Raw genomic sequence first — 15,204 nt, 5'->3', positions numbered from 1 at the left:
TAGGTTGTTTGTGCTAAATGGATCCTGGCATCCTATTAACTGTTATCTGCAGCTGAGAGACCGTTGCCTTACTCTCCGAGAGCATTAAGCCCTTGCCATGTTCTCAGGTCAGCTCAGCAGCATTTCCCATGATCAGATCTTCAGCTTTAATCCCAGAAGTGAGAATGATTGGGAAGAGTTGGCACCACATTTTTAAGTACAGAATCAAAGTTACAAGGAGGTCAGTCTGTAAAGATCTACAGATATTGGCAAAACTAATCTATACAAGGTCAAATCCTATTTAGAGCTCAGGAGAGAGGGCAGAAGTGCTATGTAGTGTTGCTATGTATTCATGTTTACATTTAAACACGACATTGCAGCAGTGATATTTTTACTCCACTTGCATCCTTTTCACTATCTGCGGAGGTGTATTGATGCTCCTGAAATAGAAAGGAAAATTGGACTATCTTAGGGGACTCTGATATTTTAAGGCCACTTGTTTCTTTTCCCTGTCCAGATTCGCTCAGGCAGCTTTGTTAGCTCATCTTCTGAGGGCGATATCGTTCTCTTTCTCTGTCTTGGCATCCAAGACAGCAAAGCACCATAATCCTTACTCCGCTCGGATGATGATCTAGCTTGAGTTTGGAGCCCATTTAGTGAAAGGCTCTCACTCTGCTCAGGAAGAAAACACACAAAATCTCTTCCCGGTGACCAAATACCCACACTGATACTCTCTCATCTCAGCCACTTTTGTGAACTGGGGACTCACCTTCCAAGGGACACCTTCTCTTCACATCCTATGTGATACCAGTGCCAGCTTTGTCCTGCTACTCAAATAAGCAAAGTGGAACGTGGAGTTTTGCTGGCCTTTATCATAATGATGAGGAAAGAAAAGAAGGAGCTGGAAAAGGTGCAGAGAACATCAGATGTTGAAACTAAGGTGATATGGGAGATTGGGGAAGGAACAGATCTCTTCAAACTTAAAAGATTGTGATATCTGTAAACCCAAAAATGGATGCTGTGGGTGGCAAGGATTGTATCCCAAATCCCAATTGCCAAAATCAGGAGGCTGCTTTAGAAGCTTTAAAGAAACAAAATGGGCAGGCTGCTGATAGTAAGGGATGAATGGCTCAAGAATGAACTGTCTCACTGGAGTTCTTACCAAGTCCCCTGAGACACTGCCAGCCAACAGTATGAGTCTTGGTAGAGAGGTTGGTCTTATCATCTAGTGTGTGACATCATTTTATATTTTTTGACTAATGGATTCCGTAAAATAATAGCTGGAGTGGTTATTAGAAATCTCAACAGGGATCCTGCTGTGAATTGCCTCCTAAAGACTTTGTGGAAAGAGTAACACTGAGTGCACAGTGGCTGATAAAAATCTGGATAAGGCTGATCCCTGGCGGGCAGGTCTCTTAGAGCTATTTCCCATGGGGTGAGAATATAGAATGACAGCCTGCAGAGAGCTTTTGGCCCTGAGATCACTGCCATTGTAGCACTGTCCTGTGACTATGAGTTTTCCATCCAGTGATGGAGAATCCTGGATTTCCACAGAGTTGAGGAGAATGTGAAATTATTTATCAAGGAGGAAAAGCAATCAGGCTCAAACCCTCGAAATTCTCAGTTGTTTCCTCGGGCAAACAATAAATATTCTGAGCATTGATCTAAGCCTTTGGATGGCTAGCAGGAGAAACGAGGTCCTGGGAATGGAATTACATGTTGTTTCGTAATCTGCCATTTAAAAAAAAATTCCATTTAAAAATTGCTATTTGGGGCTGTTTGTGCTTTTTTGCACGTGACTTTGTACAGAGACTGAGAATGAAAGTCTGAGATTTACCAAGGTTTCACTTTTATAATATAGCATATATGTCACACAGTGTATATGCTATACACGTACAGACTAATGAGGGAAATTAAAAGAGTAGTCATGACCCACCCCTCAACTGAAGAGCAGGCTACCACCAAGTACTTTGCTGATGACCCCTGGGTTGTCCTCCCCTGTCACATTCTCTCAGCCCATTCCTGCCAAGAGGAAACCACTATCCTGAATTTTATTTGTAAGACAATGTATTGTTCAGTTTTGTCTGTTTCTGCTTTTCATAGCTCTTCTTTGACTTTTTTTTTCAGTCCAGATTGATTTTGACATTTACCAATAGAGGTGAATGGAGCTCTGGTTCATGTTTTTCATTACTGTATAAAATTCCATTGTGTTATATACACAAATTAGCTCTCTTGTACTAATGATACTGGGTTGTGATTAGTTTTTTATGATTCTGAATAATACTGCAGAGAACATTTTTATGCACATCTCCTGGTTCACACATGCATTAATTTCTCTAGGGTGTTGCCCTGATAGAGGAGAAGTACACATGTGTTCAAATTTTCTAGGCAATGCCGAGTTCGTTTTTCCACCGTGGCTGTACAAGATGACCCTCCCACTGTGAGGTATGACAGTTACCAATGCTCCACAGTCTCACCAATTCTTGCAGTTGCCACATTGTTTAATATGTGTGCATGTGCGTAAAATGGAATATGATTTGTATATTCTTGACCACCAAGGTTAACCATCTTTTGATATGTTCATTGGTCATTCACATTTCCTTTCTTGCTAAATGTTTGTTCAGCACTTTTTCATTTTTTTTCTATAGTTTTCTTTTCCCTGTTGACTGATATACGTTCTTTATATAGTCTAGATGCAATCCTTTATTGGTTGTGTGTATTGCAAACATAGTCTCTTCATTTATAGCTGTCTTTATTCTCACTTGATGGTATTTTTGATCAATAGAGGTCTTTACGTTTAATGTAGTAAAATGTATCTATTTTCTATTGTAACTTAGCACTTTTCTGTCTTGTTCAAGAAATCCTTTCTTACCCTATGTCATAAAAATATTTTTCCTATATTTTCTATTAGAAGGTTAAAAGTTCTGCCTTTCCTAATTATAATTTTAGTCCACCCAGAATCCAATTACATTGTGAAATGTAATATAGGCATCCTGTATTAGCTTGGGCTGCCATAACCAAGTATATAGACTAGGTGGTTAAAACACCAGGAATTTATTTCTCACAGTTCTGGAGGCTGAGAAGTCCAAGATCAAGGTGCTAGCAGATTCAGTTCCTAGTAAGAGACCTCTTCCTGGCTTGCAGATAGCTGCCTTCTTGATGTGTCCTCACGTGGTGGAGAGACAGAGCTCTGGTCTCTCTTCTTCTTCTTGTAAGGACAATAATCTCATCATGGGGGCCTCACCCTCCTGATGTCATTTAAACCTAATTACCTCTCAGAGGACCCAAATACCATCACACTGGGGGGTTAGGGCTGCAACATATGAATTTTGGAGGGGCACAAACATTCAGTCCATAAGACACCCATATTTCTTTTTCTATGTGGATAACCAATTTTCCGACATATTTTCCCAATAATCTGCAGTGTATGCTCTCTGTCCTGTATAGGTCTCTATATATGAAGAGTCTGTTTCTGGATTCTCTTTTCTATCTATTTTTCTATTTGAGTATCTCTACCAATAGCACTTGTAAATTAGTATTATTCTATGATAAGCTTTAACATCTGGAAGAGAAAATCATCCAGCTTGCTTTTTCTTCAGTTCAGTCTTGGCTGACACTTGACTTTTCTCATAAATGTTAGAATCAGATTGTCAAATTAAAATTTCTTTCTGGTGTTTGGACTTCTATGAACTCTATAGATAAATTCAGGGAAATTTTACATCTTCTGTGATATTGAGTCTTTCTATTCATGATCATAGTACACGTCTCCATTTATTTAGTTCTCCTTTAAAGTCTTTCATTCAAGGCTTATAATTTTCTACATGAGGATGTCTTTCATATATTTTGTTAGTTTTATTGCTAGGTATGTTATTTTTTGTTATTTTAAACAGTATCTTTTCTAAAATTGCATTTTCTATTGTTGCTATATAGTTTTGCAGTTTAGATTTTATATATTTATCTTCTATTTGGCAATTTTTTAAAACTTATTACTTATAATTTATAGATGCTTCTGGATTTTCTTTGTAGATAATCAGTCATGTGAGTTATGATAGTTTTGTTTGTTTTTTTTCTAATCCGTATACCTTTTATTTTTAATTTAGTGCACAGACTAGGATTTCCCTTACAATGCTCAATAATAATGTGGTACTAGTTATCCTTGACTTATTCCTTATAAATGGAATATCTTTAACATTTCCATTGAGTATGATTTTGCTATAGATGTATCGTGGTTGTCTTATCATATTAAGAATGTATCCCTCTATTCCTAGTTGACTAAGCCTCTTTTTAAATTGAAGTATAGTTGATTAACAATATTGTATTAGTTTCAGGTGTACAGCATAGTGATTCAGTTATTTTTTGATTATATTCCATTATAGGTTATTACAAGATATTGAATATAATTCCCTGTGCTATACAGTAAATCCTTGTTGCTTATCTGTTTTATGTATAATATTTGTATCTGTTAATTCCATACTCCTAATTTGCCCCCTCTTTGGTAACCATAAGTTTGTTCTCTATGTCTGTGAGTCTGTTTCCATTTTGTATATAGATTCAGTTGTATTATTTTTTAGATTCCACATATGAGTAATACCATGTAGTATTTCTCTTTCCCTGATGACTTCACTAAGTATAATATTTTCTAGGTCCATCCATGTTGCTGCAGATGGAAATATTTCATTATTTTTTAAGGCTGAGTAATAGTCCATTGTATGTTTACCACATCTTCTTAAGCTAGTCATCTGTTGATGGACATTTGGGTTGTTTCCATCTCTTGGCTATTGTAAATAGTGCTGCTATGAACATAGGGTGCATGTATCTTTTCAGATTATGGTTTTCATTTTTTCTGGGTATATGCCCAGGAGTGGGATTGCTGGATCATATAGTAGCTCTATTTTTAGTTTTTTAAGGAACCTCCATACTGTCTTCTATAGTGGCAGCACCAATTTACATTCCTACCAACAAGTGTACAAGGGTTCCCTTTAACTCAGCCTTTTTATCACAAACATTCATTTTATCAAATGCTATGCTTGTGAGTTTTTGGGTTTTTTTCATTTTAACCTATTTTGGTCAATTAGGTTGATCATTTTTCTAATTTTGAGTCAATCTTATATTCTTAGTATGATCCAGACTTGCCTTGATATATTGCCTGTTTTATACGTTGCTGAGTTCGGTTTGCTATTTTGTTTAGCATTTTTTGCATCTGTGCTCATGAGTGATACGTGTAATTTACTTTCTTGTATGGCCCTTATCTGGCTTGGAATCAAGGTAATTCTTGATTAATGAAATTATCTGGGAGAATTATTTTGGATACCTCTCATTTGTTCCTGCTCAGGGCCCCTGGAGGCTTTGGGGGGGGTTGTTTATTTTTCTTCCAACTGAAAAGGGCTCCCTTAGACTCTGGCTTCTGATTAGTTCAGAAAATAAGGAAGGGGGGAGAGTGAGGTTGGGATATTTATTCCCCTAGATGCCTTCATTGGAGTATCCATAGGCTGGCAGTAACCTTCAACTGAAAGCCATAGTCCTGAATATGTCTTTATTTTGCTGTTGTTCTTAGATCGTTTTACTGGGTATAAAATTCGGGGTGTGGGGTGTAAAATTCTCAGCTACTCTGATTGTAAAACTATCATTCCATAGTTTCCTGACCTTCAGTTGCTTCAGAGAAATCAACATTTAGTCTAATATTTATTCTTTTGTATGTAATGTTTCTTTTCTTTCTTACTGCTTTCAAGATTTTGCTTTCCTGTTTAGTGTTTTGTAGTTTAACTATAACATTGCTAAGTGGGCATTTATTTTTATTTACCCTGACTGAGATTTATTGGGTTTCCTGAATCTGAGATTGTGTCCTTTTATCAGTTCTGGAAAAGTCTCAGTCATTTACTTCTTTCCATTTGTAGAAGTGTTATTTGCTGTATTTTCACATTTGCCTAATATATATTTGATAGCCTCTCTTTTTTTTAAACATACTTTCAATTCTCTTTTTTATTTCTTTTACCATTTCATACATAGGCATTTTTATATTCTGCTGCTTATAATGCCAGTAGCTATAATCTTTGCATCTCTGATTTTTTTGTTTGAAATTTCCATCAACTCTTACTCATCATGCATTGTTGTCTCTTGGATTTAGTTATTTGTGATTGTGAGCTCATCTAGCTTAGAACTATCAGTAGACATTTTCAATCTTTGAGTTTAAAGTGTATTCCTTCAGAGATGATTTGTGATTGCTTCTACCAGGTGCCTAGGCAAACTGCCAACATGGAATAACTTTAAATTTTGAGCTTGAGGGTTTTTGGACAATGAAGTAGGCTGGATATAAACTCCAACTGTGTAAGTACAGGCTTTTATTAATGGTTAGAACCTGGAAGGGGTTATTTTTTCTTGCTTTACCTAGATTAAGTCCAAGACAGGATGTATTTCCAATGTCTACTTATTTAGGCAGAAGTTCTGCTTTGTTTATCCTTTAAGGATGTGACCCTCAGTCTTTAGGACTCCAACCTTTATGCAGGATTCTCCCACAGTCCTCTAAAACTCAGGCACTAAGCCGCTAGAGATTCACATTTGCCTCCATTCAAACTCCAGCTCCACAACTTACTTACCTCTATAGATTCATGCTTTCTCATTGTTTCTGGCGCTGAAAAATCCCATTTTGCTTCTATCAGCCCTGCTATGCGTTAAAAAGGATTTCATAATCTAGTATTTTCACTTGGAACATCCACCCTGTGAACATCCACCCTATGTTTGAAATACTGTGTTCTGTATTGCTCAAAGCCTGTTCAAAAGAGCAGTTTTTACTTGCACTAACTAAATAATAATCTATGTATATATGTATCTATTATTTATTAACATAACTAATAATATGTGTTAAATGCCTTGCAATCGAATACCAGAAAGAGCCTGAAGAGGTCCTGTAATCTAAAATCCTCATTTAGCACTTAAAACTGAAGTGAAGGGCCATTAAGAGAGTCAGCCAGGGTCACACAGGACCTGTGTGGCCAAACAGGACTTAGGAGTGTTTTTCAACAAGCCATTTCAGCCTGTTCATGAAAAGGTGTCTCAGAATTATCATATATGCTGGTTTACTTTTCTTTCCCCTTTTTTTCCTTGTTAACTTGTACTAAGCTTTTAGATCCCAGCTTAAATGCCTCTTCCTTGGACGACTCTTATATGAGCCCTGGACTAGAACAGGTTTTTCTCGTATATGCGTCCATGATATTCTGTAATTCTATTATTATTCGTCATGCCTTTTTTTCCATATATGTAAGACTTTAAAATGCAAGTTTATTTTTTCTTGTTATTATATGAATGATGTATATGTTTTATTTATTTAAAAAATGTTTAGTTGAAGTATGATTGACAAATAACATTACATTAGTTTCAGGTGTACAACACAATGATTTATATTTGTATATATTGTGAAATGATCAGCATAATAAGTCTAGTTAACATCTGTCACCATGCATAGTTACAAATTTTTTTCTTGTGTCATTAATACTTTCTAATACGTATTTGTTCAATTTTCTTTCTTCCCTATTAGACAGTTCTGTGAGTGCAGAGACCTTACCAGCTTGTTGATTACTCTGAGCTTAGCCTCTAGAATTGTGTGGAAGTGATAATAATTAATAAGTACTTGCTAAATAAAATTAAGTTCCTCATGAGGGGCTAATTTGGTGAGGCTCCAGGGACTGGTTTGGTTGGGGAGGGGTGTTATGCGGAGCTGAATCTATTGACTAATTTTTTAATTTTGTTCATTATTTCTCTAAGGAGATTATGAGTTTTATAAATGTTAGCAGTCAAATAAAAATTAATCCTCACACCTTCCTATGAAGGAACAAAAAGGCAATTATTGAGCGTAAAACCAATAGTTTAATTAAATCTCTCAACTATTGAAGCCAGATCAATTAATAATAATATATAATGCATTTCTGTGGGATGTATATCAGTCGACAAGAGGGAAGATAGTATCTGGGGGAAGGTCACAGCTGTGAGGACATGAGTTTAGTGGTCTGGGTGAATGTTGGCTGTTGTGCCTGTGCTCTTGGCAGTTTTAGTACACTCCACTCATCACTGGCTCCCCGGCAAATAGGCACTGAGCACTTCAGGAATTTCTCTCCATGGCTCACTTAGAAACTGGTTCTGAGGCTTTCTCTAGGACCTATGATTATCTCAGCTAGACACTGCTTTGGAGGAGATGCCAGAGTTCTCACATGGTTACAGTAGAAGTCACAAGGTTTCCTCTATGCCAGTATTGATCCCAGTTCATAAAAGGGAAGGGTACAATTTGCAGCAGCATAGACTTTCTTTTAATGTTATGAATTTTAAAACCTTGCATTTCCATGAAAATTAGACTTTATAAGCGGTTGCAAAGTCCAATATTTTGCAGTGGTTGATTTAGGAATTTCCCTGTTCTGTCTTCCAGGGCCCTGGGGCCATTTCTAGACCTGATAAAGGTGGATACCTGGAACCACTCAGGGGAAGATAAAAGTATTCAGGGAGGCCCAGGATGCTTGCTTTTCCCAGTTGAATGAATATGACACAGACGGTCTCCTGACCGAAGTTTATTCATTTAATCCTGTTGCGTTCCATTATACCTTGAGGTCTGAGTTGTCATCATATGATTTTATGGCTTTGTCACATTCAGTGGCGTTCTGGCAGATGTGTTAACAACTGGCTGGGGGTGGGGGATAGGAGGGGAACCTGATTTGTAGCATTTGCTTGTTTCCGTGGTGTAAATACTCACAGGAGGGCTGATTTCACCCTACCGATATAATATCACTGAAGGTGGAGTTGGCCAAAGGTTCTCACATTGGCTCTGGCAAGCAAGTGCCAGCTGATAGGAGCCTGCTCCAGTAACACTGCATGTAGTGCTGAAAACACTAAGGCTGACTGGTCCTAAGGAACCAACAATTTGAAAAACCCCACGGAAAGCCCTGGTTTCCAGCTGACAACAGAGAAGCCAAGTTCCTTCTATAATGTGGATGTGGGTGGAGTTCAGCCATCACTGGGGTCTGATGAGCTGTCTTCATGAGAACCCACTGAATCCCACCCTACTGTTTTTCCCATTCATGATCCCTCAGACATGTTATCCCCTAGACGTTTAGATTTTTCAGAGGGAGTGAAAAGGGGCAGAACTGCAGAACAGAACATCTGAAGGAAGGGATCAATAAAACTACAGGTCTCTGAAAAATTTACTTTGATAGCTTTTATTGTAGTGTAAGTGCCGGGACAATGCATTTGCTTTTTTACTTATTTATTTTGGGCTGCACTGGGTCTTCATTGCTGTGCTTGGGCTTTCTCTAGTTGTGGCACGTGGGGGCTACTCTTAGTTGTGGTGCGCGGGCTTCTTATTGCGGTGGCTTCTCTTGTTACGGAACACGGGCTCTACGTGCGTGGAATTCAGTAGTTGTGGCATGCAGGCTCAGTAGTCGTGGCCTGTGGTCTCTAGAGCGCAGTCTTAGTAGTTGTGGCGCATGGGCTTAGTTGCTCCACGGAATGTGGGATCTTCCTGTACGAGGGCTCAAACCCGGGTCCCCTGCATTGGCAGGTGGATTCTTAACCCCTATGCCACCAGGGAAGTCCCGCATTTGCTTTTTAAAGTGAAATGTATGACATATACAAGAGTATATGTAATGCATGTGTGTTACAGAACCAAACTTGGGTCCACTCGCCCCATGTGCAATAAAGCCAATCTACTGACACCAGTTTGTGGTGAAGGAAAGTACAACGTTTATTGCAAGGCACCCAGTGTGAGGCCAAGCAAGGAGAACTGGCAGCTCATTGCTCAAAAAGCCAGAACTCCCCGATGGCTTTTAGGGAAGTGTATTTAAAGGCAACATTAGGGGTGAGGGTTGCAGTGTGCCTGATCAGCTTGTGGGCATTCTTCTGATTGGTTGTTGGTGGGGTAATAGGGTGGTATTTTGGGAGTTAACATCATCAACCTTCTGGTTCCAACCTGTCTGCAATCTCCATGCTTGTGGTCAGCATGCAGATAACTTCTTCTACCTGGTAGGGGTTTTATTATCTGCAAAACAACTCAAGGATATGGTAAAATATTGACTATAGCCCTTAAAGAGGAACTAAAGGTCCTTAACTTTGTTTTAAGGCTAAACTATTATTATTCTGTCTTGTTTGACTGTTTTGTTTGTTTCTGTATTTTCTTACTTCTCTGATTAAATTTGCTATTTGGATTCGGGGAAGGCCTAGGAGGCTAAAGCTTTTGTACAAACAAGAGGAGGAGGACATGGGGTGGGGGGAGGTCTGTCCCTGGGGAGGCCCCACAAGGTCCTGCTTGGTTCATATGTATGATTGAAAAACAATAACAAAACATGTATCTGTCAGTCCAGAGCTTAGCTGAAGAAAGATAACATTATCAGTCCCTTTGAAGCTCCCTGTGTACCCCTCCTCTGTCCCCAAACTCTGCTGCCCAGGTAATCGATGTATTGAATTTCATATCTATAATTCTGTTGTTTTTAAGTCATTTTACCACATAAGAATACTTTGTTCAATTTTTCCTATTTTTGAAGTTTATGTGAAAAAATTATATTTTATGTATTCTTCTGCAAACTATTGCATTCAATATTATGTGTATTGAATCACTTACTTTCACCTACATACTGTAGTTCTTTTTTTTTTTGGCAGGATGTTTTAGCATTTCATTGCATAGTGTACGATAATTTATCTGGTCTCTAGTCGGTGGTTATTTGAATTAATTTTTTTTCTAATTTAGAAAATGTGGCTATATGTGTATGTTCTGTACATTTCTCCTGGTAAATATGTGAAAGAATTTCTCTAAGGTATGTATCTGGGAATGGAGTTGCTAGATCAAAAAAACGATATTTCTTTTTTAATGCAGTTTTTAAAGGTTACACTCCGTTTACAGTTATTAAGAAACATTGGCCATATTCCCCACGCTGCACAATATATCCCAGCAGCAGTACATGAGCCCATCTTAGTCTTCATTCTCTCCAACACTTGGTATTGCTGCATACTCTAATATGGTGACCACAGATGCTTTTGAGTTTTGTACATTGACAGTTATACCATGCATGAATAAGTAGTTTTGTTTTTCTCTATTTTCCTTTTTGATTCTTTTGTCTTCTCCCCACATCCTGCTTTTTGCTGGCTTTATTACATTTATCAGGACTTCTAATACAAAGGCCACTATAATAATTCTTGGCTTGTTCTGATCTTAAAAGGAATGCTTTGAATTTTCACCACTAAGTAGGACATTGCCTATAGACTTTGAAAACCTGAATGGATATTGAATTTTATCATATGATTTTTCTGAGTTTATTGAAATGATCATATGTTTTGCTTCTTTTATCTTTTAATGTGATGAATTACATTGCTTTATTTTCTGATTTTGGTGAGAACTTGTATTCCTGGGATAAATCCTACTTGTTCATGATGTAGTTTTTTCATCTACATGAATATACATGAATGTGTGTGTGTGTATTCACCTGTTTGGTTTATTAATATTTTGTTAAAGATTTTGCAACTAAATTCATAAGTGAGATCAGCCTCTGATTTTATTTTATTGTTCTCTCTTCATCTGGTTTCATCATCAGAATGAGTGATGGAGCATTCTCTCTATTCCTAGTCTCTTGAAATAATCTTTCCCTCAAAGTTTAGTAGAATTGACCCACACAACTTTCTGGGTCAGGTGTTTACTTTGGGGAAAATGATTCCATTCCTTTGATGGCTATAGCAGGATACAAGTTTTCTTTCTTTATGCATTGATTTTGGTGATACAGATTATTTTAGAAATTTGCTTATTTCATCTGTGGCTTAAATATATGGACTTGAAATTCTTCATAATCTTTTCTAATCTTTTTACTTTCTGCCTCATCTGTAGTTATGTCCTTTTCGCATTTCTAATACTAATGCATGATCTTTTCCTATTTGTTCCTGTTCTCTTTTTCTTTGATCAGTGCCATTGGAGGTTTGTCAATTTTATTAGTCTTTCCAAAGAACCACTTTTAGTTTTGTTGAGTCTATTTAAATTTTGTTTTTTACTTCTTTTTTTTTGACTGATTTTTTTCTCTTTTAATTTTTTTGGTTTATTCAGTTATTTCTAATTTCTTATATCTGTAGGTTAGTAATTTTAAGTCTCTTTAAACTTTTTTTTAAACCACCTTATTGAGTTATGATTGACATGTGAGAAGCTGTACATATTTAATGTATATAACTTGATAAGTTTGGGGATAAGTATACCCTCATGAAACTATCAGCACCATCAAAGCCATTGACATATCTATTAGCTCCAAAGTTTCCTCCTGCCCCTTTTTTTATTTTTATTACTATTAATATTACTATTATCATTATTTTGGTGTGGTAAGAACATTGACATAAGATCTACCCTCTTGGCAAGTTTTATTTTTTTTATTTATTTATTTATTTTTGTGGTACGCGGGCCTCTCACTGTTGTGGCCTCTCCCGTTGCGGAGCACAGGCTCCAGACGCGCAGGCTCAGTGGCCATGGCTCACGGGCCCAGCCGCTCCACAGCATGTGGAATCCTCCCGGACCGGGGCATGAACCCGTGTCCCCTGCATCGGCAGGCGGATTCTCAACCACTGCACCACCAGGGAAGCCCTTGGCAAGTTTTAAGTATATAAAATAGTGTTATTAGCTGTAGGCACAATGCTGTATAGTAGATCTCCAGAAATTTTTAATCTTGCATAACTGAAGCTTTAAATATGCATGTGAGGCTATAACTTGCCCTTGAAGTACTGCCTTAGCTGTATGTCAACAAATTTTGATATTTATTACTTTCATATCATTCTGATCTAAGTGTTTTGTAATATCACATACAATCTTTTTCTTTGATCTATATGTTACTGAAAAGTGTATCTTAAAATTTTCACGTTATATAGTTTATAAAAAATGTTAGTGCTCTAACTTAATTGGAATGTGATCAGATAATATAGACTATATTTTACAGATTATTTGATATATGTTGAGATTTGCATTATGTTATCTTCCACTTCAGTTTTTATAAATGTGCTGTATGTGCTGGAAAAGATCATGCATTACTTACAACTATATCTTGATTGACATTTTTTGTCAGTCTAATGTATCAGTTAAGGAGTGTTCTCATTTCATTCTTTTACATGTAGCTCTCCAGTTTTCCCAGCACCACTTTCTGAAGAGACTATCTTTTCTCCATTGTATATTTTTGTGTCATAGATTAGGTGACCACAGGTGCATGGGTTTATCTCTGGACTTTTTATCCTGTTCCGTTGATCTATATTTCCAGTTTTGTACCAGTACCATACTGTTTTGATTACTGTAGCTTTGTAGTACAGTCTGAAGTCCTCTAGCTCCATTTTTCCCACTATTATTATGTTTATTGTTATTGAAATTTTCATGTAATTTGTCTTTATTTATTTGTTTATTTTTTAAACATCTTTATTGGAGTATAATTGCTTTACAATGGTGTTTTAGTTTCTGCTGTATAACAAAGTAAATCAGCTATACATATACATATATCCACATATCTCCTACCTCTTGCGTCTCCCTCCCTCCCTCCCTACCCCACCTCTCTAGGTGGACACAAAGCACTGAGCTGATCTCCCTGTGTTATGTGGCTGTTTCCCACTAGCTATCTGTTTTACATTTGGTAGTGTGTATATGTCCATGCCACTCTCTCACTTCATCACAGCTTACCATTCCCCCTCCCCGTGTCTTCAAGTCCATTCTCTACATCTGCATCTTTCTTCCTGTCCTGCCCCTAGGTTTTTCAGAACCTTTGTTTTTTTTTTTTAGATTCCATATGTATACATTAGCATACAGTATTTGTTTTTCTCTTTTTGACTTACTTCACTCTGTATGACAATCTCCTGGTCCATCCACCTCACTACAAATAACTCAGTTTCATTTGTTTTTATGGCTGAGTAATATTCCATTGTATATATGTACCACATCTTCTTTATCCATTCATCTGTCGATGGACACTTAGGTTGGTTCCATGTCCTGGCTATTGTAAATAGTCCAGCTCCATTTTTCTTTCTCAAAATTGCTTTGGCTGTTCAGGGTCTTTTGTGTTTACATACAGATTGTAAAATTTTTTGTTCTAATTCTGTGAAAAATGCCATTGGTAATTTGATAGGGATTGTATTGAATCTGTAGATTGCTTTGGAGAGTATAGTCATTTTGATAATATTGATTCTTCCAATCCAAGAACATGGTATATCTCTCCATCTGTTTGCATCATCTTTGACTTCTTTCATCAGTATCTTATAGTTTTCTGACTACAGGTCTTTTGCATACTTAGCTAGGTTTATTCCTAGGTATTTTATTCTTTTTGTTGCTATGGTAAATCAGATTGTTTCCTTAATTTCTCTTTCTGATCTTTCATTGTTAGTGTATAGGAATGCAAGAGATTTCTGTGTATTATTTTTGTATCCTGCAACTTTACCAAATTCACTGATGAACTCTACTAGTGTTCTGGTAGCAACTTTAGGATTTTCTATGTATAGTGTCATGTCATCTGCAAACAATGACAGTTTTACTTCTTCTGTTCCAATTTGGATTTCTTTTATTTCTTTTTCTTCTCTTATGCCGTGGCTAGGACTTCCAAAACTATGTTGAATAAAAATGGCAAGAGTGGACATCCTTTTCTTGTTCCTGATCCTAGAGGAAATGCTTTCAGTTTTTCACCATTGAGGATGATGTTTGCTTTGGGTTTGTCATATACGGCCCTTATTATTGGGTTGGCCAAGAAGTTCGTTGGGGATTTTCCTGTAATATGAAAAACCTGAATGAACTTTTTGGCCAACCCAATATGTTGTGGTAGGATTCCTCTGTGCTCATTTTCTGGAGAGTTTTTATCACAAGTGGGTATTGAAATTTGTCAGAATCTTTTTCTGCATCTATTGAGATGTTTATATGGTTTTTATTCTTCAGTTTGTTAATGTGGTATATCACATTGATTGATTTGCGGATATTGAAAAATCCTTGTATCCCTGTTCAACTAAGTGTTATTCATCCTAGAAATCCTACTATACTTAGCCCTCACCTCATTAAGCAAGCCCTTCCTAGATCTACCCAGAACAGATTAGGTGTCCTTTGTGTGCTCTTAAGGTTTCCTCTTTGTTCCTCTTCATAGCAGTTATCACATTTGATTGTGAGTGTCTGTTTATCCCACTAGACCAGATACTCCTTCAGGGCAGTCTGTGACTGTACCCTCAGTCCTAAACCAACGAGTTGGCTGTTAAATGCATTTTGAGTGA

The 15,204-nt window shown here is 37.1% G+C and overlaps 1 protein-coding gene across 3 annotated transcripts in view; it reads left to right on the top strand.

Annotated features, from left to right (window-relative positions):
- Positions 1 to 15,204, top strand: part of SYT9 (synaptotagmin 9) — a 193,358-nt gene that overhangs the window by 69,357 nt on the left and 108,797 nt on the right. The gene's annotated exons all lie outside the window — the stretch shown is intronic.

This window comes from Kogia breviceps, chromosome 7 (genome assembly GCF_026419965.1).
Source record: "Kogia breviceps isolate mKogBre1 chromosome 7, mKogBre1 haplotype 1, whole genome shotgun sequence".
NCBI lineage: Eukaryota > Metazoa > Chordata > Mammalia > Artiodactyla > Physeteridae > Kogia > Kogia breviceps.
The sequence above is the reverse complement of the archived record's forward strand: the minus strand, read 5'-3'. Positions and strand labels throughout refer to the sequence as shown.